We start from the raw sequence: 24,671 nt of genomic DNA on the forward strand, positions 1-24,671 counted from the left end.
AGAAAATACAAGGGTTGGAGTGTTGATCCTGGAAAATGCACTATGAAAACCATAATCTAGAGTGAAAGTGAAATAAAACCAATCAATATTTTATTTGCTCACAATGTATAAAGCCTGGTCGCTACTACATGCAGTGAATGTAGCATATGTTTTGTCTTAACCTTTGTGCACTGGCTGCCCACTGGAGATATCTAGAATAAAATTATATTTTTTAATAAAGTATTTAACAGAAATTTCCCTTCATGATGAGCTGCTGCATCTGTCACTAGCTTTTTTCTGGGCTACTTCTAACTTTTCCACCAGTTCCACACTTATAGTTTCTTATTTCAGGCTGGCAGTTTACAGTCACCTTCCCTTCTTCCCTGGTGGCTCAGATGGTAAAGCATCTGCCTACAAGGTGGGAGACTCTGGTTGAATTCCTGAGTTGCGAAGATTTTCTGGAGAAGGCAATGGCAACCAACTCCAGTACTCTTGCCTGGAAAATCCCATGGATGGAGGAGCCTGGTAGGCTACAGTTCATGGGGTCGCAAAGAGTCGGACACGACTTGGTTGACTAAACTAAACTTTCCCTTCTGTTTTCGATGCTACTGCTATCTTCTTCCAAATAAGTTGTCCAGAAAGTGCTGAAAGATATAATTTACCCCTAGGCTTACAATATTCTCATTCTTAAGTATTTTTGTCTTGCTTTCCTTTCAATTTCTACTATTGGTGTGACCTCGTTGTAACTTTTTTTAATATACCAGATCCTGAGATACTTAATTAGGCAGCTATGCGTTATAATAAACTCCATTAATGGCACTATTTGCTCTGGTCACTTTTGCAACAAAAAATTTTAAAAAGAATATGATCAATTTGACCTGATATATTAGCTTGCTAAGGTTGCCACAAATTGGGTGATTTAAATCACAGAAGTGTATTTTCTTATAGTTCTTCAAGCTAGAAGTCGACAGCAAATTGTTAACAAGATCGGTTTCTTCTGAAGGCCATGATGGAAGTATATGTTTCAGCCTTCTCTGTTTGGCCTATAGATGGTTGTCTTCTCTGTGTCTGCATGTGGCCTCATATCAATATGCTTATATCCAAATTTTTTATTTTTTAATAACATCATTCACACTGAATCAGGGCCAACTTAATTATCTCTTTAAAAAGCCTATCATCAAACACTGTCACATTCTGAGGTACTCAGGTTTAGGATTTCAACATATGAATTTTGGCATTGTCAGAATTCAGCCTATAATACCTGGGTTCTAGTTTTAGTGACAAAGTTTCTACCATGAAAAAGAAACAAGGTATTAAAGGGAAAGTTTAGTGTGACTTAATAAATGTAATCTAAAGCCTAAATATTTTTATCTAATGATCAGACTTTCGATACCTACACACACTCTTAACAATGAAGCCATGTTGCTAAAATATTAATCAATCAATTCAACAGATAACCTGTGCCATAGAAATGCTTTCCTAATTACATAAAAGGTGTCATCTCTTAGAATACGCCATGCTTTGCGGAGCCTTGTTCTTTAGGAGTCAGGTGATAATCTACTTCTCAGGGATCTTCTGCTTTTACCCATTCACAGTCTCAAGTGTTTTCTCTAAATTTTATTTCCTTAGTTCAGAACAAAGTTGTACTTTGCCCCACTTTCCAAAAAAAAAAAAAAACCCAAAACAGCCATCAATCATTTGTCAGGCTGCATGCAATTCATATAAAATATTTGATGGTTTATCAAATAATCATTTTAAGGAAATATTATGTTTTTCTATAATTTTTGTTCTTTCCCCCATAGTGCACATTAATAGATTCAGTAAAGATGAGCTGTATTAGTTTCCTGTTGCTACTGTAAAATTTTTTCATAGACTTTGTGATTGAAAATAACAAAAAATTATTTTTTCACAGGTCTCAAAGTCAGCAGTCCAAAATGGATCTCACTGGATTAAAATCAAGGTATCATCAGGATTGTACTTCATCTTCACTTTTTAGGGGAGAATCTGTGTCCTTGCCTTTTCTATTTTCTGGGAGTTGCCTGTTCTCCTTCCATCTTCAAATCTAGCACAGGCCTGCTGAGTCTTTCTTAGAGCCAACCCAGATAATTCGGGAAAATCTCACCACGGAAAAGTCAGATGATTAGCAACCTTAATTCTGGCTCTCATTTCATTTTCTCTTTACACGCAGTGTAACATATTCAAAGGTTTTGGGAATTAGGGCATAGACCTCTTTGGGAATGGAAGTGGAGATTGTTTTACCTGTTACAGGCTATAGACCAAGAACTGACTATACATCCTATGTTGAGACACAATTAAGATAGTAACTAAAATGAAAATACTTACAACTGGGCACTATTATCATTATTTTATTTTCATTATCATTATTATGAGTGAACCAATAGTACATTGTAGAGATTTGACAAGGCATTCAGAATTGGTGAGAAAGTCATGATAGAGTCATTACCATTCCCAGTCAGCTACATGTCTTTGTAAAACAGGGAAGCAGCATCTGGACAGGGTATTTCAGCTTGTAAGAAATTTAAGATGGTCTGAATTTTTAAGCAAATGTTTCACTGAAGACAAATATGTAGAAGAGCAAATATAAGCAGAGTCTTCAAATAGCAACTACTATTTATAGGGCAGTTTTGACATGGGGGAGTCTTGAAGTTCCTTCACAAATACCACAGAAATGCTCATGAAGGTAGAAAGTGCATCAGCAGACTCAACTTCACTAACTAACATGGTTTTCACCATTACTCCATCACAGAATTGAGGGCTCAACTGTCAGAAATTCTACATGCCTGGTGGCTGCTTATCAGGTATGCATTATGGTGCCCATAGGGTCTGTGGAAATTCTGAGGCACAACTTCCTCTCTCAGTTTAGTGTTCAGTTTGTAAACAGAAACCTCTGCTTTTATCTATATGCCATGCTGTTGCTGTTTAGTCTTTAAATCATGTCCGACTGTTTTGAGAACCCTATAGACTGCTGCCTGCAAGGCTTCTCTGTTCATGGGATTTCCCAGGCAAGAACACTGAAATGGGTAGCCATTTTCTTCTCCAGGGTATCTTTCCAACCCAAGGATTGATCCTGTGTCTCCTGAATTGAAGGTGAATTCTTTACCACTAAGCCACCTGGAAAGCCCCGATAAGACATAGTTCTGGACTTCTGCCACTGCTACTATCAGGCTGAACTATTGATGGAGTCTTTCCACAAATGAATTAATTCTCCAGAGATCAACAGTCCAGGTGACACCTTATAAAAATAAAATTCAATATAGGATTTAATTTCAGATTGGTTCACACAAAAAAAAAATTCTATAAGTAGTTTGCTTTATTTATTCTTCTTTAAAGATACAAATATCATATAAAATCCTCATCAATTTTTACCAAAACCTCACTGACTTCCTGCTATACTCTTTTTTAAATATACTATATTACTTTCATGGTAAATTATGAAAAGTTTATATATGAAAGTATAAACCAAATATAAGCTGAAAGGACAATTAACAGAAAAAAAACAAGTTAAAATTTTTTTTTCACAGAATTTCTAAAACATCCTTTTTTATCCTAGCAGTTGGTGAATTGTTGCTTATTCAAATGAACTACAGGGGGAAAAAAAAAAAACCACTATTTTTTGCTTGGAGAGTGAGAAATTCTAGCCCAGAAAGGTACTTGTCATGAAGTTATACACAAATGAAAGTATGAGCTAAGAGTAACAGTACCATCTGAACCATGATTATAGTGCAGTGTTATAATCTGAATCTACAGTAGCTTTCTTGAAATAATTAATTTTTAAAAATTGAAAGCTACTTTGAATACCCTAAAACTAGCCTAAGAATAAATTCTTAAGAATATAAGAAACCAACTCTTAAAATTGCACTTCCTAAAGTTATTTTATTTTAGGTTTATAAGCAAGAGTTGAGCCACATTGAGCAACAACTTATAGGAGTATATGAATTATAAAGCTAATATTAAAGGCATCTGAAATGTTTAAAATCCTAAACTTATCAGTAACTCGAGTGGCTGGTAAATTCTCTACTACATAGAAACCTTTTGATATATTAATGCTTGACTCCTACTTACCAACCAAATGTCTATATGGTGGTAAACAATTATAATCAATAATGACAAAATGAATAATAGTCATAATACATTAAATATATAATAAACATATTTCAGATACTGTATTAAACACTTAAAATTATTGCTTAATTAAAATGTCAAAATAGTTATATGAGGTAGATATTTTGCTTTACAGATAAGGAAACAAGTTCAGAAATATTAAACATTACTTAAACATTCATTTTTTATGTTTTTTGTTTTTTTTTTAAAGCATATGTGTTAGTTTTGAGTACTATCCCCTAAAAATATGGCACACTCAAAGTTAGTGTTTTTTAAATTTTTGTTAAATTTTTATCTTTAAAAATAACAATTTGGGACTTTATTTTTTAGTTTTAGAAAAAGGTTTTCTATGGCTGAGATATGGTGCAAAATAGGAAACATCAAAATGTTGGCCTTAGATAGAAATGTCCCTAGAGAAAAAGTTAAATGACTGAACAAAAGAGAACTTTATAAGTTAAAATTTGAGATTTACATGACTAGAGCTAATCTAATGTGTCTAACTCTCAAAATCTAGTTGTTGTTGCTGTCTCTATTATCAGGTCCCTTATGCTCAAATGAACTACTGTCTTCAAAGTGCTTTAATGTCATTACATAGATAGTTCCTGCACTTCACCTAGTTGGGTGTTTCCAATTTTATTAGCTATGAAACTTTAATTTCTAGATATTCTGGTCAACACATAGAATTAGGAATGTTTAATAGAGCTACATGAAATGGTCAGCAGATATGTGCAATTCTAAGTTTACCAAAAATTGAAGGTTCCTATTTATTTTCTCAAATGGAACAGGAAACCAATAACAGTTAACATAAATATGTACTTTTGGGAGAATGTCTCTTATAATTACTGTGTCATAATTTTCACCAAATTCAGGCATATTTACTTAATCAGTATATCTAGTTATTACTCATTTAGGGGATTATTTTTTGTTATTTTCTTCACATCCTTTAACTCTTTGTAACCTCACAATGGTTTTTAGTATGTTGTGATTGTTTTATGTTAATCATATTTCTTTCAGTGCTTCATCTTGTTTTTCATTTTCATCTGGAAGGAGTGCCACCCAGCAGTGTTGCTCAAGTTAAAGCCTCAACTAGTGTAGAATCACAGTTTTTGCTCCTATGTAAAAAATATTCAAATTAGCAACATTGCACCTTTTGACATTTAACTCAGCAGTTCATTTATTATTACAATGAAATATTTTTATATAATCACATGAAATATATTAAAATTTTAGATCTGATGTATGGACTTTATCATAATCCAGGAATTCTCAACTTCAGCTGCATATTAGAATCATCTGGGAACCATTTAAAAACATTGATTGCCTTGTCCTTAATTCCAGAACAATGGATTCAGAACCTCTAGTAGTAGGGCCCAAGCATGGGTATATTTACAATGCTCACATTTGATTCTAAGAACAATAAGATTTGAGAACTGGAAATTTCATGACTTTGCATGAAATACAGATTAGGATTTTCTTTTAAATTATTGATAACTCTACCATATTATCCTTTGTACATTAAAATTTATTTTAAAAAAAACTCTAAATAGTGTCTTATTTAGTTTTTCTGTCCTACATATTTGATGTATTTCCTAAATCTGGTAAAGAAACATAAAATCATTGTTTCCTAATAAAACACAAGTAATTAATAGGATAATCTTTCTAAATTTTGATAAAGCATATCTGGTATTGTATGTCCTCATAAAAATGGAAATACTATTCACTGATATTCCAAAATACATGTGAATTTAAAAATATTATTAGTGGTATTTGTAAAAATGTTACCAATTCCTTTATAGACTTATTTGAGATTTATATAATTTATGCCCTTATAACCACAGTAAAGGTAACATCGTTAGTTAATACAATAGTATAAAAAACTTTCTAAGAGATAGTGTAACATAGGGATTTGTTTCATGAACTCAGAAGCTAAACTTTCCAAATGTCACCTTCAACTGTTTACTAGCTGTGAAAATTAAGTTTCTCAGCCAACAAATGAAGATATGGATACTCACAGGTAGCTTTGAATACTGAAGATTTTATAGGTAAATCAATTAGAAAACTATGTGGTCCATTATACATACTACAACCATACTTATTTTGCTGTTTCAAAACTGAAATGTTAAAAACACCAATAAACTTTCTACTATTACTTTTCTCCATAGAAATACAACATGAGTCTGGGAATCAAATGGTTAAAGTAGGAATGGGCCTACTTACTATCATTCCTAATGACCAACTCAGATAATTCATGTTTTCTGTCTATACAGTTTAAGGTTATATGGGTCTAGAAGTTCTATTGACAGGCAGATAACACTTTCACCAGGAAAAATATAAAGAGTTCCAGTAAACATCAAGCCATGGCGACTGTCCTTTTGCCTTGACCTCTTATGCTAAGAGATAAGCTGGGAAAGAAATAAAATATATCTTGGTGGGTCAAAAGACTCTGTTCTTCAGAAAGAGGTAGGATCACTACCATAAAACAGAGCAGAAAGCGTATTTGTTTCCAGATAATTTACTAGGACCGTTTTGATGTTCTCCTCCTTAAATTTAACAAGTACAGCAGTCTGAGCCTATGAAAAGCATATTGAACAAATGCCACCAGGGAAGCAGATCCCTCAGAGATAAAGGTCTGAGTTACCCCTCCATCTAAATCACTTCAATGAGGAAAGATGCTATGTCAAGGTGATGATAATTTATAATACTAGTAAAGGAGATAGCGAAGCTCTAGTTCCTGGGCAGTATTTTTTTAAACTGCCCCTTACAAGTTTCTCCCTGTAGCTCAGATGGTAAAGAATCTGCCTGCAATGCAGGAGACCTGGATTCTTTCCCTGGGTCAGGAAGATCTCCTGGAGAAAGGAATGACAACCCACTTTAGTTTTCTTGCCTGGAGAATCCCATGGACAGAGGATCCTGGAGGGCTACAGTCCATGGAGTTGCAAAGAGTCAGACACTAATGAGCAACTAACAAACACTTTAACTTTATATGTTTCTCCAGGAAATGGAAACTACCAGAATCCTGGACAGTTGGTGTAATTTACAATATAGATGGGATAAACTTCCTTTATGGAACTAGTGAATATAAATGATGTAAAGAGTAGACTATCATATGATATCACTTATATTTGGAATGTAAAAAAGTCATAGGCAATAAATTAAGATTTGGGGATGAACAGATATATGCTATTACACAAAAAATAGATAAACAGCAAGGGCCTGTCGGATAACACAGGGAACTATATCCAATATATTGTAATAACCTATAATAGAAAAAATCTGAAAAAGAATATATATGTGTATGACGTGAAAAGATGCTCAACATCACTCATTTTTAGAGAAATGCAAATCAAAAGTACAATAAGATATCACTTCATACCAGTCAGAATGACCATCATCAAAAACTCTATAAACAATAAATGCTGGAGAGGGCATGGAGAAAAAGGAACCCTCTTGCACTGTTGATGGGAATGTAAATTGAGAGAGCCACTATAGAGTATAGTATGGAGATTCCTTAAAAAGACTAGGAATAAAACCACCATATGACCCAGAAATCCCACTACTAGGCATACACCCTGATGAAACCAAAATTGAAAATCATACATGTACCCCAATATTAATTGCAGCTCTATTTATAATAATTAGGATGTTGAAGCAGCCTAGATGTCCATTGAGAGATTAATGGATAAAGAAGCTGTGGTACATATATACAATGGAATATTACTCAGCCACAAAAAGTAATGCATTTGAATCAGTCCTAATGAGGTGGATGAACATAGATCCTATTATACAGAGTGAAGCAAGTCAGAAAGAGAAAAATAAATATTATGTACTAACTCATATATATGGAATCTATAAAGATGGTATTGATGAAAAAACTATCTGCAGAGCATCAGTGGAGACACAGACATTGAGAACAGACTTATGGGCACAGCTGGCTCGGGGGAGGAAGGAGAGGGTGGGAGGTATGGAGAGAGTAACATGAAATATACATTACCACGTGCAAAATAGATAACCAATGGGAATTTGATGTATGACTCAGGGAACTCAAACCGAGGCTCAGTAACAACCTAGAGGGGTGGGATAGGGAAGGAGGTGGGAGGGATGCTCAAGTGGGAGGGGACATGGGTAAACCTATGACTGATTCACATTGATATTTGTTGGAAACCAATACAATACTGTAAAGCAATTATCCTTCAATTAAAAATAATTAAAGAAAAGTATATGTTTGTGAGTCACTTTGCTGTACACTTGAAACTAACACAATGTTGAAAATAAACTATACTTCAATAAAAAAGCAAACAGTATGCACATTTTTAAAAGATGGCATTACAGTTCTCTGACATTAGTTTAGTTCTATAAAAAAAATTATAAAGTAGAAACCTCAATTAAACAGATTTGGAGATAAAAAGAGGGAACTGTGATCATCATGCCTTATGACCATTGCAGGGCCCAACAGAAAGAAGAATGACTCTTCTTCTTTCTTAATGAAGACTCAGCCAATGAAAAGTTATGAACTCTTTGTTTACTACAGCCCTCCTGACTTTCTTTTCCTTGCTATAATAACATTCCTCTTCCCTTGCTGTGAAGGGACTTACACGTGACTCACCATGGCTACAGACTCTAATTTTTGGCCTATCCCAAATAAACTCATTTTTGCTGGAGAAAATAACTGGCAGTCTATTTGTTTTAGATCAACATTTGGTCACCCATATGTGGACCACAGAATATCTCTAAATGCTTCAGGTCTTTGAGTAAATAGATGTGGTACCCACAGTTGACCTCATTGAAATTTCTTTTTTTGATATCCCTGGAAATTGAGGTATTTCTTTCTCCTGGATGTGAGCTTACATCCCTTTTGGATCTGAAGTTCTCCAGGCTTTATGTGAGATTTATTTTAAGGTTCAAGTTTTTGGTTAAAGCCTGGTTCTATATGCGATTACTCACTTGTCACTTTGGTTTGATCTGGTGGATGTACTATTTCAACCAAAGCTGGCTGAGAAATCAACAGCCCATTCTTTCAGGAACAGGGGATGCTTTGCCGAATTGTGCTGGTTCAGCCATCAACCTGTTCCTTTGGGATGGGTCTATTCTCTGGAAAGTGGCTGAAAAAGTCTTTGGCCTTGCTCCTCTAGGGCCAAGCTGTTTTCTCAGAATTGGCTGGTTTTAGCTTTTACATTATTTGAATTGAGTTGTTGAGTTCTCTGAAAAGTTTCCTTTACTTTAGAGAGAAAAAAAAAAAAAAAACACTGAGAAATGGGATCCTAGCTTTCTAAATATTTTAAGGGCACTCCCTTTACAGTGACCCTGGCTTATTTTACACTTAAAAGCTGTGGCCCTTCCTCATAGAGATTTCTAACTAAATGGACCAACCTGACCAAAGGCATTTTAGAATATCAATGACTTGACTTCTTTGTCTCAGACTGCATATCTGGCACCATTTTGTCTCTCTTACTTGGTTCCCCAAGGTCAGATTCCACTTATGGCATCATCTTTCTCCTCCCCTACTATACTATCTATAGCTTCCAGGTGGTTCAGTGCTAAAGAATCCACCTGCAATTCAAGAGATGAGAATTCAGTCCCTGGGTGGGGAAGATCCCATGGAGAAGTAAATTGCAACCACTCCAGAATTCTTGCCTGGCAAATCCCATGGACAGAGGAGTCTAGCAGGCTACAGTCCATGAGGTCACAAAAGAGTCAGACATGTCTTAGTGACTAAAACAACAACTACACCACCTACACTTCCTTTATGTACTCAATACCCCCATGATAATTCTCTAACCAATCTTACCTTTTTTCCTGAGATTCTCCTTACTACTCTTTCCTCTGAATTTGTCAGCATCTATCCTTTTAAAATTAAGCCTTGTGAGGATACAGAAACTAAACCTTTACTTTCCCATATTTCCTGAATATGAACTGTGAGAAAGTTGAAGATTTTTGTCAAAATAATCTAGTTCCTCACAGATTTGCTGAGAAATTTAATATAGTCATTCAAACTCTTATCAGCCTAGTTTCTCTGACTTTTATCAGCTAGTTCATGTGCTTGTAAATGAAGGCCACGCCCAGCATCAGATAAAAAATACTATTGGGAAATCCTGAAATCTCTCTTGAATTGCAACTAGGAGACAAGCCTGCTGCTGCTGCTAAGTCGATTCAGTCGTGTCCGACTCTATGCGACCCCAGAAACGGCAGCCCACCAGGCTCCCCCGTCCCTGGGATTCTCCAGGAAAGAACACTGGAGTGGGTTGCCATTTCCTTCTCCAATGCAGGAAAGGGAAAAGTGAAAGTGAAGTTGCTCAGTCGCGTCCTACTCCTAGCGACTCCATGGACTGCAGCTTACCAGGCTTCTCCGTCCATGGGATTTGCCAGGCAAAAGTACTGGAGTGGGTTGCCATTGCCTTCTCTAGGAGACAAGCCTGCTTACATATTATATGATCAGGCTTGGACAATCACTAAGCAACTTCACTGAGCAAATTCCTAGGGCTTTTTCAAAGCCTGTTGATTGGAAAACAATTCAAGCTTTCACATAAAAATCTGATGAACTTTTTCATGACTATTATAATCAACTCCAGACTGTTTTTAAAGAAAATTCTGGCCGTCAGATGTGGTTTCCATCCTAATAGCTTTTTTAAAAAAATATTAAATTATTTTTAATTGAATGACAATTGCTTTACAATATTGTGTTGGTTTCTGCCATACATCAACATGAATCAGCCATAAGTATACATATGCCCCCTCCCTCTTGAACCTCATTCCCACCTCCCACCCCTCTAAGTTGTCACAGGGCCTCAGTTGAGTTCCCTGAGTCACAAAGGTTTTAACTATGTTTATTAATGGACAGAACTGGGACCTTTCCCTTCTAGTAAAAAGAACCAGGATAAAATGGTAAGCTATGTTCATTCTAGATTGAGTCAATCTGGCAAACCAGTTCTTTCATATTCTAGAAGAGTCCTGTAAAAGGAAGACTATCAAAATGTTTAATCTTCAGCTTTAGCAAACAAAGGTTCCTAAACTCAGTGGTAAAGAATCTGCCTGGAATGCAGGAGACCTGGGTTTGATCCCTGGGTTGGGAAGACCACCTGGAGTAAGGCATGGCAACCCATTCTAGTATTCTTGCCTAGAGAATCCCATGGACAGAGGAGCCTGGCAGGCTGCAGTCCATAGGGTCACACAGAGTCAGACACAACTGAAATGACTAAACAGCGGCAAACAAAATAGAAACCCTCTTAGTTGCTGTTATTATTGCAAAGAGCTAGAACGCTGGAAAAGAGGTTGTTATAATTTGAAAGCTTTAGATGTAGTCCACCCTCTAAACACAAGCTGGAATCAAGATTGCTGGGAGAAATATCAATAACTTCAGATATGCAGATGATACCACCCTTATGGCAGAAAGTGAAGGAACTAAAAAGCCTCTTGATGAAAGTGAAAGTGAAGAGTGAAAAAGTTGGCTTAAAGCTCAACATTCAGAAAACCAAGATCATGGCATCTGGTCCCATCACTTCATGGCAAATAGATGGGGAAACAGTGGAAACAGTGTCAGACTTTAGTTTTGGGGGGCTCCAAAATCAGTGCAGATGGTGACTGCAGCCATGAAATTAAAAGACGCTTACTCCTTGGAAGGAAAGTTATGACCAACCTAGATAGCATATTCAAAAGCAGAGACATTACTTTGCCAACAAAGGTCTGTCTAGTCAAGGCTATGTTTTTTCCTGTGGTCATGTATGGATGTGAGAGTTGGACTGTGAAGACAGCTGAGCACCAAAGAACTGATGCTTTTTAGCTGTGGTGTTGGAGAAGACTCTTGAGAGTCCCTTGGACTGCAAGGAGATCCAACCAGTCCATTCTGAAGCAGATCAGCCTATAGTACTTTGGCCACCTCATGTGAAGAGTTGACTCATTGGAAAAGACTCTGATCCTGGGAGGGATTGGTGGCAGGAGGAAAAGGGGACAACAGAGGATGAGATGGCTGGATGGCATCACCAATTCGATGGATGTGAGTTTGAGTGAACTCCAGGAGTTGGTGATGGACAGGGAAGCCTAGTGTGCTGCGATTCATGGGGTCGTAAAGAGTCAGACACGACTGAGCAACTGAACTGAACTGAACCCTCTAACCAGCCTTTTCAGGATTCTCCCTATTCTCAAAGATGAGAATCTGAGGAACTATAGGAGTTCTCTCCAGTTGTCCTTCATAATCAGCTTGCAGAAACATTTCTCCAGACTGGGGATGAATCTTTTCCAGCCCTAGCTGACACTGGAGCCACACTTTCAGTGCCCAACCCACTACAGTACTATAAACAACCCCTGACTTGGTATACTAAAATAGATCCAACAGTGGGGTTCACTAATAAACCTCAAGAGGTTCATGTCTCTGAACCTAACTCCTTTTGTTTAGGCCCTCTGAGAGATGAAAACTTTCATTTCCCTTATCTAATCCTTTATCCATATGTTAGGCTGAGACTTCTTGGAAAAGTATCATGTCAGAATTCCTTTCTCTGAAAAAGGTGAAATAGGTTTTTAATTTGAGAGTAGTCAGCCAAGTAACCAACTAGTTAAACTAAATGATCCTTTGATATATTCTATTTGTTCTGCTTCTGATGGTATTAGAGCTGATTCATTGAAAAAGGAGAAGAAACCGTTTATTCATCCCCTTTGAATTAGCTAATATGCTTCCTATTGAAAAAATCTCCAACTGTTTATGATAATATTCACATTGTACATCCCATCAAGATTCAAATAGATCTCTCAAAAACTCTTCTCAGAATTAAGCAATACCCTGAAAGATGCTCTTTAAGCCCATAATAGAAGATTGCAAGACTCAAGGCTTCATTATGTCTTGTACAAGGCCCTGTAACACTTGCCTTTTACTGGTGAGAAAATCTAAGGATTAGGTTGTTCAGTCACTGAGTCATCTCCAACTCTTCATGACCTCATGGACTGCATGCAGCACACCAGGCTTCCCTGTACTTCACTATGTCTCTAAGTTTGGTCAAACTCATATCCATTGAGTTGATGATGTCATCCATCCATCTCATTCTCTGTCACCCCCTTCTCCTCCCACCTTCAATCTTTCTCATCATCAGAGTCTTTACCAATGAGTTGACTCTTTGCACCAGTTGGCAAAGTATTGGCGCTTCAGCATCAGTCCTTCCAATGAATATTCAGGATTGATTTCCTTTAGGATTGACTGGTTTGATCTGGCTGTTCAAGGTACTCTCAGGACTTTCAAACAATAAACAATATTGTTATCCCTTGATACACAATTGTTCCTAGACCTCATAATTATTAACATCCATTCCCATCAGAAATAAATCATTTAATATAATTTATGTAGTACATAATTTATATTCCAGTTGATAAAGCTAGCCAATACCTTTTTGCCTTTATTTGGGAAGAAAAACAAATCACCTGGACAGCAATGGTTCAGGGTTTGATCAAAAATCTCATTTTTTTTTGCAAATCATGAAGTCTCTTCTGGATGAGAGAAAGTTCCTAGGGGCCCTATTGTTCCAATATGAGGATAATTTGTACCATTCCCAAGCTTCCTCTAGGAAGACAGCATCTACTTGCTAAAGTTTTTATCCTTAAAGGGACAAAGAAAAATTGAAGTTTGTCCAATCTAGGTTTAATATTTATGAATGCCAATATCAGAACAAGGGCTGCACCTACCTCTGGATAGGCTCCAGAGTGTCCTAAGCTTCCCAAAAGCCAAACTAAGTACTGGCTGTGAGGATTTTGCAGGCTACTTAGTTATTGCTGAAATTAGATTCCAAGTATTTCTGTTGTGGCAAAAGTTCTGTATGTTCAGTTCAGTAAGTTCAGTTCAGTTGCTCAGTCATGTCTGACTCTTTGTGACCCCATGGACTGTAACACACCAGGCCTCTCTGTCCATCACCAATTCCTGGAGCTTACCCAAACCCATGTCCATTGAGTTGATGATGCCATCAAACCATCTCATCTTCTGTCGTCCCCTTCTCCTCTTGCCTTCAATCTTGTCCAACATCAGGGTCTTTTCAAATGAGTCAGCTCTTCGCATCAGGTGGCCAAAGTATTGGAGTTTCAACTTCAACATCAGTCCGTCCAATGAACACCCAGGACTGATCTCCTTTAGGATGGACTGGTTGGATCTCCTTGCAGTCCAAGGGACTCTCAAGAGTCTTCTCCAGCACCACAGTTCAAAAGCATCAATTCTTTGGTTGCTCAGCTTTCTTTATAGTCCAACTCTCACATCCATACATGACCACTGGAAAAACCATAGCCTTGACTAGATGGACCTTTGTTGGCAAAGTAATATCTTTGCTTTTTAATATGCTTTCTAAGTAGGTCATAACTTCCCTTCCAAGGAGTAAGGATCTTTTAATTTAATGGCTACTATCACCATCTGCAGTGATTTTGGAGCCCAGAAAAATAAAGTCAGCCACTGTTTCCACTGTTTCCCCATCTAGTCATCATTAAGCGATGGGGCCAAATGCCATGACCTTAGTTTTCTGAATGTTGAGCTTTAAGTCAACTTTTTCACTCTCCTCTTTCACTTTCATCAAGAGGCTCTTTAGTTCTTCTTCACTCTCTGCCATAAGGGTGGTGTCATCTGCATATCTGAGGTTATTGATATTTCTCTCGGCAATCTTGATTCCAGCTTGTGCTTATTCCAGACCAGCGTTTCTCATGATGTACTCTGCATAGAAGTTAAATAAGCAGGGTGACAATAGACAGCCTTGACGTACTCCCTTTCCTACTTGGAACCAGTCTGTTGTTCCATGTCCAGTTCTAACTGTTGCTTCCTGGAGTTTGTATTAAAAATCAGAGATATCACTTTGCCAACAAAGGTCCATCTAGTCAAAGCTCTGGTTTTCCCAGTAGTCATGTATGGATGGGGACCCCTGGGTCAGGAAGATCCCCTGGAGAAGGAAAAAGGAAATGGAAACCCACTCCAGTGTACTTGCCTGGAGAATCCCATGGGCAGAGGAGCCTGACCAACTATAGTCCATGGGGTCGCAAAGAGTCAGACACACTGAAGCGACTTGTCATGCAGGTATGGATGTGAGAGTCAGACCATAAACAAGGTTGAATGCCAAAAAAAATAATGTTTTTGAACTATGGTGCTGGAGAAGATTCTTGAGTCCCTTGGCCAGCAAGGAGAGCAAACTAGTCAATCCTAAAGGAACTCAACCTTGATATTCATTGGAAAAACCGGTGCTGAAGCTGAAGCTCCAGAAACTTGATCACCTGATGTGAACAGTCAACTCATTTTAAAAGACCCACCCTGATTCTGGGAAAGGTTGAGGGCAAGAGGAGAAGGGGGAAACAGAGGATGAGATGGTTGGATGGCATCACTGACTCAGTGAACATGGGTTTGAGCAAATTCAGGGAGATAGTGAAGGACAGGGAAGCCTGGTGTACTGCAGTTCATTGGGTTGCAAAGAGTTGGACAGGACTTAGTGATTGAAAAACAGCAGCTACACACACACACATAACTGCATCACTCTGCTCTATACCTGAAATGAAGTCACTACTATAGATCAGTTGTTCTTCACTAAAAATAAATAAAATTTTAAAGTCTTAACTTTCAAATTTTATAGGGATCCTCCAAATACCTTGGTCAAAAGCATTGCCATTTTTCCTTCTAAATATCATACTTGCAACATTTGTCAGTTCTCATCTTTTGAGATAGTCACAGAGTTCCCAGTGTACTTGGCTCCTGCTTCTTTTGACCTACAACTGAGGAGAGACATTCTAATATTTCAGAGGCCCAATTTTTTCTATTAAAAATAGCTATAGTTTAATTGTGCAGTCTTTTCACAGTGTACTTTCTGGAGAAAAAGTCCTTAATCATCCCACCTTGCAACCTGGAGATTTCCTCTACTGGATAAGGCATCTCCAGATGCAGTACCTTCAACCTCACTGGAGAGGTCCCATTCAGTTCTATTAATCAACCCTTGTGCCACCCAACTCAAAGCAAGTCTCTTGGATTCCCATAACAAACCTAAAGGAAACACTGAACACTGGCTAGATCTGCATATCATCTGGTAATCTGAAAACAAAGATTTCTCGGAATTGAAGCAGATGACATCTAATTTCTCAAGATATCTGGACCAGTCCTACTGGAAGTTCCTCCCCAAACCTTAATGATAATGTAATACTTCAGATAATCCCCAACATATGGACATTAGATAAAAAGTGCTACTCCTTCCTGTGAGTCCAATAGGTTTCCAATCTGCGTACTTTCCCTCTAACTTGAAACATTTCATCTGGAAAGGATCCTTCTTGGCATGGAGAGACAAAAGTTCACTGAGACTAGAACACACGACTCGATCAACTATGCTTTCACAGAAAGATTTTTATCAAAATGAGCAAAAATTGTAAATAATAATAATAAACAGAAACCTCAGTTAAATAGAGTCCAAAAGAACTGAAGGGGTAGCTATCTCTGCCTGTGATGGTAGCAGAACCCAATAGGGAGAAGAAAGACTCATTTACTTTCCTGGCAAGGACTCAGTCAAGGAAAAGCCATGGACTCTTTGTTTAGTATGGTCCTCCCAACTTCCTTTTCCTCTCCAGAAATGTGTTTTCCTTCCCTTGCTTTGTGGAGACTTGAATGTGGTTTGCCATGGTGACAGACCCCAAGCTGCAATTCTCTGCTAATCCTGAACAAACCTGTCTTTGCTGGAGAGATACCTGACAGTCTATTTATTTCAGATCAACATTTCTAGTCAGCATTTCTAGATTCCCGTTTTTTATAAAAATAGATACCCTGAATTTATTGTACTTTTTTCCCCAAAAGTATACAGTCTCCATTATGTCATCTTAATTCCTCCTGTTATATGAATAATGCCAAAACTATCCAATAAGCCAAATTTTTAATCCTACAAAAGAAATACAACAGAGTTGAGAAACATATTGTTTCTTCTACAGTGGCTTTTTATTTTTTAAGCAGCTGATTTGCATCACCATTGTGTGTGTATGTTTTAACTTCCATTGGTTTCTGCTTCATATGTGAATATCTTCCTTTTAACAGTCAGGTTTCTAAATTATCCAAGCAATAAAATGCAACATCTGTGTACACTAATTACACACGGAGCTCTCTTTATCATGATAAAGAGAAAAAGGTAACAGGAAGTGGAATCAAAGTTTATTAAAATATAATTTTATGCCTGATTTGGTTAGAATTGGTCTGATTTCATTTGTACTTCACATCAGCAGCTGCCAATTTAGTATAATTTGGAACCATAAATTACTGATGGCAAAATATAATTAAATTTCTTATCAAGTTTAAGGGGCCTTGAAGTTTTTTGCTTTTGTAAAGAGGGGGGAAAACCTTGTGACACGCAGTTATTATGTAAAAATTATGCTTTATATAAAGTTTTATGATGGCTTTCATTTAGGAACAGAACAAAACTTTTAAGATGAAATGACATTTCTTCTCTTCTATTCAAGAACTTGACAATATCCTCATTGTTTCTTTTCTTCTTCCTCTCCCCCTTCCCTCTCTCTCTCCTACTACTTCCCCTCTCCTTCTCTCTCCTTTTTTCCTCTATTTACCCTCCTCCTCCTTCTATTTCTTCAGCTTCTCATTCACTAGAGTCCAACTGCTCTGTCATGAACCAATGTTATATTCTGGCTAACATGGACCACAAGACAAATATTAGCAGCCTCAGAAGATGTTGAAAAAGCACATCTGTATCAATTAGGTCAAATTTCAAATTAATAATGTCCTCCTCTTTGAATTACAGGAAGTTTATTATTAATTGGTTTGCCATAATAAGAGAGATAAAGTGAGGCAGATCTTCAGCAAAATTATATGGAAAAAAATGGTCTGATGAAAGAATATGTGTACTGCTATAGAATAAAACAGAAAAAATGGAAAACAATATATAAAATAAAGTAATAATAATAATTTAAATAAATAAATAATAAATAATTTATTATTTAAATAAATAAAATAAAGTAATAAGAATAATTTAATTTTGGATTATTAAACATAGTATAACCTCTTTAAAGTTAAATTGTGCCTGTCAATTACATTTTATATCCAAGAAAATTAGCAATGACCTTTTCCATTCAATTAACTATGGTAGGTTTAAATTAGTTAATGTAGACTGTGTAAAATTACAAAATGCAATTCCTGGGATTTAAAAAAAATATATTATCCTTTGGTTCTATAAGAGAGGAATACCCAAAATGAGTTATGTTCCTTAAAGAGAAATAAAAATCATAATTGCACTAGTGAAAATCTATATATTAAAAAAAGACATATTCAAATATAGATTTGTAAAATCATACTGTCAGAACCAAAGGAAGCTCAAAAATTATCTAGCCCAAGCTCTACTTTTACATTTGAATAAATACATAAATCCAAGGAACACTTGGAGAAATGCTTTCCTTGGAAGAAGAAAAGCTTGGAAGAACATATGGTAGTTTTCCAAAGCAAATGATATTTGGTCAGCTGAAAGAATCTGAACGCAGATCTCTATGGTCAAAGAAAATACTAACATGTGAGAGCCTCAGATATCTTTCAGATGCTTAGGTACTTCCAGAATTCTGGGCAAATTTAGTATGCAATGGAGATGTTAGTAAAAGTGAAGCTGGCAACTTAATACAATGTGAATAACAGAAGTCAGAGATAGAAGCAAGTCCTCATGAAAACAGACACAAAAACCAATAATGCAAGGATTAAGTGACTGATACTGTCCTGAGTTTGAAACAAATGAGTTTCTGTTATCAGACATAGCAAGACAAGGTCAATTTCCCTGGAAAGTTGCACTCAAACAATAGAGCTGGGCTAGAAGCCAGTTTTCTACTAATTGAAGCTTTTCAAGGTACAAAAAAACCCAGTATAGTTTTAAAGAGCCGTTATCCTGTCTGGGTTTTTGAGAGGCTTGTTTCAAATAAGGTGCAGGAACTCTAAGCTGATGAGAAGATGGACCTGGTAAAAAATCTTTGTTTCTGTGTTTAGTTGTTCAGTCATGTCCAACTCTTTGTGACTCTTTGGACTGTAGTGCACCAGGCTCCTCTATTCATGGGATTTTTCAAGCAAGTATACTGGAGTGGGTTTAGGTCAAAAGTCTAACAATTAGCAAACAACAGGTTAAGAACTAGAACCCTGATTTTCCAACACCTGAGTTGGTGTGTAATTCAATACAGTTCTTTAGCGTTGATGCCCTAGGAATACAGATCAGTTCAGTTCAGTTGCTCAGTCATGTCCATCTCTTTGCAACCCCATGAATTGCAGCACGCCAGGCCTCCCTGTCCATCATTAACTCCCGGAGTTCACTCAAACTCATGTCTATTGAGTCTGTGTTGCCATCCAGCCATCTCATTCTCTGTTTTTCCCTTTTCCTCCTGCCCCAATCCCTCCCAGCATCAGAGTCTTTTCCAATGAGTCAACTTTTCGCATGAGGTGGCCAAAGTACTGGAGTTTCAGCTTTAGCATCATTCCTTCCAAAGAAATCCCAGGGTTGATCTCCTTCAGAATGGACTGGTTGGATCTCCTTGCAGTCCAAAGGACTCTCAAGAGTCTTCTCCAACACCACAGTTCAAAAGCATCAATTCTTCGGCGCTCAGCTTTCTTCACAGTCCAACTCTCACATCCATACATGACCACAGGAAAAACCATAGCCTTGACTAGATGGACCTTTGTTGGCAAAGTAATGTCTCTGCTTTTGAATATGCTATCTAGTTTGGTCATAACTTTCCTTCCAAGGAGTAAGCATCTTTTAATTTCATGGCTGCAGTCACCATCTGCAGTGATTCTGGAGCCCAGAAAAATAAAGTCAGCCAGTGTCTCCACTGTTTCCCAATTTATTTGCCATGAAGTGATGGGACCAGATGCCATGATCTTCGTTTTCTGAATGTTGAGCTTTAAGCCAACTTTTTCACTCTTCACTTTCACTTTCATCAAGAGGCTTTTGAGTTCCTCTTCACTTTCTGCCATAAGGGTGGTGTCATCTGCATACCTGAGGTGATTTATATTTCTCCCAGCAATCTTGATTCCAGCTTGTGCTTCTTCCACTCCAGTGTTTCTCATGAGGTACTCTGCATATAAGTTAAATAAACAGGGTGACAATAGACAGCCTTGATGTACTCCTTTTCCTATTTGGAAACAGTCTGTTGTTCTGTGTCCAGTTTAACTGTTGCTTCCTGACCTGCATATAGATTTCTCAAGAGGCAGATCAGGTGGTCTAGTATTCCCATCTCTTTCAGAATTTTCCACATTTTATTGTGATCCACAGAGTCAAAGGTTTTAGCATAGTCAATAAAGCAGAAATAGATGTTTTTTCTGGAACTCTCTTGCTTTTTTGATGATCCAGCAGGTGTTGGCAATTTGATCTCTGGTTCCTCTGTCTTTTCTAAAACCAGCTTGAACATCTGGAATACAAGGAATACAAGAAGCAGGCAAACAATTTTCATTATTTACTTCAGAGTTTTATCTTAGGTAATAAAATTTAAATAACATATAAAAATACTAAAAAAAGTTGAAAGTTACCAGAATTATGGTACAAAAATTCAAATTGCTCACTCTAATAATAAAGTTAGTATAGGCTTCTCTTTCATCTCTACTAGCTTTCCATTTCATATGGAACAATCCACCAATGCTATAAAAGCAAAACTCTATAATAAGTGGAAGTAGAACAGGGTTTAGTTTATTATCTTAGAATAGGGGAAGGTTTTCTAAGCATGACTGCAAAATCCAGTAACACAGAGGGAAATATTTTTAATTTGTCTTCATAAAAATATCTGTGTGAGTAAAACACCATGACCAATAACATCAAAAGGCAAAAAAAAAAAAAAAAAAACAAAAAGGACAGTATGTGCAACACATGTGACAAGGAATTATTAAGTTTTTGGATTATTTGTTTTTTTCACTACAGAGATGGTTCTTATAAGCCAATTTATTAGAAAAATGATGAATTATTAGTTAATAAAATAAAAATAAAGATGAGGCTGGATGATAGCTAATAAATATAGGAAAAGAAAGCTAATCCTACCTAGAATACAAGCAGAATTTTTAAAAACATCTAGAGAAAAAAGTAATCAGTAAAACTCTCACATTGGCAATTATTGGTAATTTTGATAGCAGTAATTCTGTTTAGCCCTTAGTGTAGTCATGCAGTTTGAAGGTATGCTTTGGGAGTGACATATCTCTCCCAATATTGTATCAGAGGAGTTATGTACAACTAGTTGCAAAGTATGGTTTGATTTCCTAATTGATGGTATTTTGCCAGTTATCCACTATCTAAGGAATTTAGATATTTGTGTTTTTTTCCACATTAGAAATTTTACAGTGTTCAACAAACTCTAAATGACAATAAGAAGTATTCACTACTTTCATCTGATGCTATATGGCTTTGCTAACCTAAATTCTCCCAAATTTTAACCTCAGAATAATTCAGGTCTCTTCTGGAACTTGTGGGACTCTGAATTGGATAGTTTCTTGATTGTTCTATTAATGAAACATTTATGGATTGTTTTTTTCAGATAATATCCTGGAGCCATTCTGACTCAAGCAGGATTTTAATATATTAATATCAATTGCAAACTTTATCCTATAGAAAAATAAACTAGCAATTATTTCAGAAAAATTATTTCAGAAAAATTAATGGTATTCTAAGCTCAGAGATCAACACAAATGGAACAGGTGCTATGCAAAACAAATGAAAACCTTAATATAAATTTAAGTTCACAAAGACATTTAAGGAATAATAAAACATGACTAAGTTTTTTTTTTTTTTTCCAGAAAGCAAATTGTACAGTGCTTGAAATATACTAAGGATATCAATAAATCAAAGTGGGAAAACATGATTATTTAAATAAATGCTAACATGCATTTTTAAAGAATTTATCAATTGAAGAATTAAAATGAAAACTCGGGTAAAATTCATTAAAATCTAATTAGGGAAGAAAAAATATTTGTGTCCTTAACATGGTCAAGATTATGTCTTAAACTGCCACTCAACATCAAGGTAACAATCTAACACATAAGCCATTTCCTTTTCCATGAAGAACAAATAAAGACACCTATTGATAGCATGAAAGTGAAAGTGTTAATCACTCTGTCGTGTCTAACTCTGTGATCCCATGCACTGTAGCCCACAAGGCTCCTCTGTCCATGGGATTCTCTAGGCAAGAATACTGGAGTGGGTTGCTATTCCTTTCTCCAGGGGATCTTCCCTACACAGAGATCGAACTTGAGTCTTCTGCATTGCAGGCAGATTCTTTACTATCTGAGCCATCATATCATCATGATTCATGTAATAAATCCAAAGAAGATGATCCAGTACACAATCAAATAACAAAAAGTGAGTAAGAACTCTGTATACTAGCACTTTCATTGTAAAATAGACAATGGGAAAATACTTTCAAAGAGGAATTTCAAAACAAGAAATTTGGCTACAAATCTTAACTGGATATTATATATATATATATACACACCATAGTTATCTCGATCCTTATCTTTATACATCTCCAACATCAGTTTGAGCCTGTCCTCTTTTCCTACTGAACTGTAGATACATTGGTCACCCTCACTTTCCTTCAACAAGTTGTTTTCTATCTTTAGACTTTTGCACAGGCTGTTCTCTTTGCCTGGAATTCTTTCTATCAGTTATTTATTTAGTACTGCCAACTCTAGTACCAGTTCAAATTTTCCTTAAATTTTGCATTCTTAGAAAATCTTTCCCAGGACATTCATCAAATACGTCCTACCATCATGCACATATATTTTTTTGATCCCAGAAACTTGATTTTCAGCTTCATAGCTACTATTTTCATATGGAATTTTTCTCCTACACTCGAAGTTTCATAATGATAGGAATCACAAAGTATCAGACATTTTATAAATATTGGAAAGAAAAAATGAAAATAATGCTATGTGGGTAGGAGTACTCAATGTTCTCTAATGTTACTATGTATGATGCTAGTGATAAATTTCAAGTACTTTAAAATGAAGTTTCCGACTAAAAAAATAATTATAAAGTTCAATAATAATGATCAATCATGGATATATTAAGAAAAATTCCTAAGGGTTCAATAATTGGAAATATAAAAGATCATTTATATAAAAGATATATAATTCAATGAAATGTTGATTGACGAAAGGCTAAGCATGTGGGGAAAATATGGTTGATGCTAATACCTCAAATTAAATCCTAGGGGAATTCAACTTTAAACTATTAAAAAAAGAAACCAAAAATTTATGAAAGAAAACCTAGTTATACTCTCACTGTGAGGAAGTCAATTCTGAGGATGATATTAATTGTTCCTTAGCCAGAATATATTTTCCATTAATTCATGTTGATGTATGGCAAAAACCACTACAATACTGTAAAGTAATTATCCTCCAATTAAAATAAATGAATTTTAAAAAGCTGTTTTAAAAATGATCAAAATAGAAATATAGTTGCAATACAATTATTGGTAAATAAAATGATATTGAACACAAATTATTAATACTTTTTATGTATAAAGCAATGAATAAATCCATAAGTAAAATTAAAACACACCTTAAATAGAGATAATTTTAATTTAGTAAACTGAAAATTATTTAAAGGGATAGCTGCTATTTAGCATTTGTTCAAGAGAAAAGGATAATCTCATACATGGCTTATAGATCTATAATATAAATTGATACATGCATTAGCATTTAAATACTTCATCTTCATCCATTCATCACACTTCTAAATTCTATTTTTAAGAAACAATCATGACTGTGCTAAAATATTTCTATTTATGATAACATTGTTTTTAACAATAATGAAAAAGGAGAACCTAAGTGTCCCAAAGAAGATAGTTTTAATACTTTTTATTATGACATAAGTTAAAATACAATGCAGTCAACAATACGGTTTAGAAGCACATTAAATATCGTCAAATCTTATACATGTTAACTATATTGCTAATCAAATAAGAGGTGAACATTTAAGACTAAAATATACTATTATATTCAAATATATGCCTCAAAAAAAAAAAAAAAAAGAAACTGGGTGGTAGACTTCTAGGCATACTCTCAAAAGTTCTTCACTCATTTAAAAATGCTAATTTTTTTTGCTTTACAGAGTGGTTTTTGTCAAAAAAGAGCACAAGTTAATTGTATTAGGATTAAAATATAAATTATAGTTCTATAACTTCCCTGTAGTTATTATGTGAAAAGAATTGCTGTTTCTGTTTAATTTTTAATGATCTAGATTCAAATATAAATTAGTTAATACACTGAAAAAAGTTATTGAAAGGTAGTAGTAGTAGTACTTTTGTGTTACTAGTTACACTGGTATTTCATTATAGAAGTGATATTAGGTAATCAAATAAAACTTGAAAAAACTATACCTTTTAATACTTAGCATACTGTCCTTTATTTTAATAGAAATTTTATCCAAAATTGTGCATATATCAAATCATACTGAGGCTTTATTATAACAGTTGGAATACCTGTATAAAGCTGTTTACTTCATGAAATATGTAATTATTTTTATTATATCTGTATTAGACGTTAAGATATAATTTTGAGAAACATACCAAAGCTAAAATGTTTGAATCTTGATGAATTTTGACTGACTCATAGTATTATTAATGTAGTAAAAATGAAT

The sequence above is a fragment of the Bos mutus genome, chromosome 1 (assembly GCF_027580195.1).
Source record: "Bos mutus isolate GX-2022 chromosome 1, NWIPB_WYAK_1.1, whole genome shotgun sequence".
NCBI classification, from domain to species: Eukaryota; Metazoa; Chordata; class Mammalia; order Artiodactyla; family Bovidae; genus Bos; species Bos mutus.